The 3,682-nt window shown below is 42.8% G+C and overlaps 1 long non-coding RNA gene across 1 annotated transcript; it reads right to left on the reverse strand.

Annotated features, from left to right (window-relative positions):
• Positions 1-773: 773 nt before the first annotated feature.
• Positions 774-3,213, reverse strand: LOC134911557 (uncharacterized). Its single transcript, XR_010176670.1, has 3 exons — positions 3,143-3,213; positions 2,855-3,067; positions 774-1,561 (listed from the first exon to the last, which is right to left on the reverse strand). It is a non-coding gene; the product is annotated as an uncharacterized LOC134911557 (long non-coding RNA).
• Between the last annotated feature and the right edge of the window lie 469 nt (positions 3,214-3,682).

A 3,682-nucleotide genomic window follows, 5' to 3' on the forward strand; every position in this document is an offset into this window, starting at 1 on the left:
ATGGCTGCTACCGTGTGTAGTACTGCTGTCTTGTTTGCTGGGGGATACCTGACACTGCTCCATGAGGCTACAATAAACCCAGGCCAGGAAAATGAACATGGTCAGCAGGTTGTACAGGTTCCGCGTAGGCTGGCGATGCCTGGTTTTTTTTTTGTGGGCGTTTAAACTTTAACAAATTGGCTGATGACCAGGTTATACAGATGGTCCGACTAAATGTAAATAACATTTTCCGTCTGTATGACCTTGACAAACTGAACCTAGACCCTGAGACAGCACGCTCTCGCTCTGTCTCAGGCCTGCACAAACTCCTGGCTGTGTTGCACTTTATGGCTACTGGCAGCTTCCAGCCTGTGACTGGCGATGTCATTAGTATCTCACAGGCCACCTTTTCTAAATATTTAATTCAGGTGAGTTAAAACATACATACACGTCTATGTCTAAGTGGTGCTTCTGTAATGTAATATAACACAGTATTGTATTGATTACAGGTCATGACACTCACCTTAAATTTAGGAATGTCCACTCAGGTTTTGGATGTCTTGGATGGCCACATAGATGCCTCTCTCTGCTTCCCTACCCAGGAGTCGCAGTGGCATGCAGTCAGGGTAGCTTTCTCTGAGCTTGCGGCCATGCCCAATGTGCTCGGTGCCATAGATTACACACACGTTGAGCTGAGGCCACCTAGGGGCAGGCAAAATATTTATACCAATAGACATCTGGGCCAAGACACTAATGTGCCGGTGGTTTCTGTAGCTAATGAAACAATACACATATTCCGTGTGAACAATTTATTACCTTGAACACAGGCATTTTTGCTGTAACAAATCAACATAATTTTTAAATTAACAAACTATTAGCTGCAGGCCTGATTATTATTTTTTTTGGTGTGTTCTGGGTGCCGAGGTTTGGGCTGGCTCGTTGGTCCGGGTTCTACTGGAGCGTCTAACTGGGGATTGAACTGGGGTCTGGCTTGGTGTAGTTTTCCCCGAGCTAGAGCTGACTTGGTGTGATGCCAACACATTAAGGCTTTGACTTAGTATATTGAGGCTTGCAGTGAGTTGCGTATTAGCGGCAGTGTTGCTTGCTATTATTCTGGACAGGTTGTCGTTTACAATTTGGTTGTGTTGGATTAGCTGAATTAGGGATTGGTGCTGCTGCTGCTGTTGTTCATCCATGATGCGTTGGAGATTGGCTTGCATTTGGGAGTTGTCTGCCCTCATCTGCTCCATTGAATTGGCAATTTTGCCCACCTGAACTATAAGTCTGCCTGAGTTTCGACTCAGTCTAGGCAGATGATGGGGCAGACTTGCCAGGTATTGGCTGTGGGTGTTGAGGCACGCATAGTTTTGCTCCTGTTGTGTGGCCCAACGGCTCCAAAACTCAGGGCCCATTTGTGTCTGGGGTGGTGTTGTGCTCAATTGGGGGCTTTGGGATGTTTGGGGTGGTTGGGGTATGTCCTGCGGCGTGGTTGGCTGGGTAGGATCGATGGGCTGCAGGTGTAGTGTGTAGGTATCCTGCTGGTCAATTTCCTGCTGGGCATCCTCGGTCATGATGGCTGGTTCTGTATGGGGTTGAAGACAGCCACTATTTAGTAAATATTTAGCATTGGTCTTACTATAGCTTTACGTCAACATGCATTACTTCTTAATATTCATGTTGGAATTGATAAATAGATTGTGGCCTAAACTTAACTATGTTGTTCACCTTTTTGATCAGACCACATTTAGAACAGCAAAGCCAAATTGGTCCAGCCTTATGGGTGTCCTCGTTAATTTCATAATCATAATCAACACTGGCAGCCAAATTGTATCAAATATAAATTAAGAAGTTATGTATAACCAGGGCCAGATTAAGTCTACAGGGGGTCCGAGGCATTAAAGACAGGTGGCTTAACCCCTCCTTATAGCACCACAGCACCCCCCTCCCCCAATTGCGTTTATGCTACTCAGAACCTCCATGAGGCAAGAGCAGAAGCGCAGGTCCTACCTGCACTCCAGGGCAGACTGCCTCCTCTGGGGCAGCACGGGGTACAGTTGCTTGTCTTGAGCCCTGCCACCAGAAGCAACTCTCCCAGCAGCTGCATGGCAATAATAATATGTGGCTTCTAACGTTCACTACTCAGTTGTAATAAGTTTGAGGGAATTGTTGGACTCTGAGCCATAATTAATGTGCGAACACGAAGAACTGTAACAAATACAAATTATTACATTTACATATTGGGTATGAAGCTTCCTTTGGAACAACACACACAATACAATAAATGTGTTGACCAATACACTCATACATTGTTCAAGGCAGTCAGTGGTCTGCCCAAAACGTTAACAAATATAGTGGTCTAAAATGTAAACATTAACAATGGGTGAAAAAGTCTTAAGGTGCCCTATGTTTAGAACTGGTGATGTTGGCCATGCAAAACAATTGGATGAGACTTAACATTTATGTAGGTGTTTTTAGCAAAGATTAAAAGTATAAATATTTGTTGATATGGCCAACATCACATCTGACAATTAACCATCTAAAAAAAACCTTACCACCATGTGCTTGCTGTTGGTGATTATTACAAGGATGACTGTTCATGTGTTTTTATTTTTTTGCTGTGCACAAACAGTGGTGCAGATGTATAAACCTGGAGAAGGCATAAGGAAGTGATAAACCAGTGATATGTGCAAGGTGATAAAGGCACAAGGCAAACAGCTCCAATATGTAAATTAACAGTTAGTTAGTTTTTTTGTGCTGCTGCCTTTATCACCTTGCACATCTCACTGGTTTCTCACTTCCTTATGCCTTCTCCAGGTTAATACATCTAACCCACTGTTTTTTACCTGCTTTACAGGTAATTGTTATGTTTACTCACCAGACAACTGAGGGGATTGTGGATCCTCACTTTGTGGGCTGGCCAAAATAGCTTGTGGTGGCAGGGCCGACACTGCGGAGATGCGCCGTTGGGGTGGTGATGATGGTGCTGGTGATTCAGCCTCAAGACAGCGTCTCTTGGTTGGCATCCTAGCCACAGTAACCGAGCCCTGTGATGGGCGCCTTAGTGGAGGGGGGTTTGCTGAAGAAGAACCTATGTGATAAGATAAACATTAACATTTTGTTTTTCTATGTGTTTGCAGAATATGTGTTTACAGTAAAATCTTACCTGCATTGCCACCATCTGCATCTCTTGGCAGTGTTGGATGTGGCCTGGCTGTGCTGCTTCTCTTTCATACTGTAGAAATATGAAGAATGTCCTCATGAACATACTATTTTGTTGATATGTTTTTGCAAATTCCTTATTGTGATGTAAACATATGTGGTACCTGATGAGAAGTAAACTAAACGATGCTTATGCTTTTCTGCCTGACTTCATTGGGTGTGTATACTTTAAATAAGAAACAATTTCACCAAACAAACAATACATACACAAAGGCGCATAATGCACAATATTATACTACTTAAAACCCAAACGTCGTAGCTTGACACAACCACAATATTGCACGCTAAGTTACCAATTTTTGATGCTAACAAGAAAACACTACCCACAAATATCTGCACAAAATTGTAAACATCAAATCCAAATATGCATGAAAAATCACATCAAGCATACAAAGGACAACCCAGAACAACACACAATAAACATAAATCCATTGAAATTGTTAAATAAAAAAACTTTGCATAAAACATAATAATCACACTTCTT

This window comes from Pseudophryne corroboree, chromosome 4 (genome assembly GCF_028390025.1).
Source record: "Pseudophryne corroboree isolate aPseCor3 chromosome 4, aPseCor3.hap2, whole genome shotgun sequence".
Taxonomy (NCBI): Eukaryota; Metazoa; Chordata; class Amphibia; order Anura; family Myobatrachidae; genus Pseudophryne; species Pseudophryne corroboree.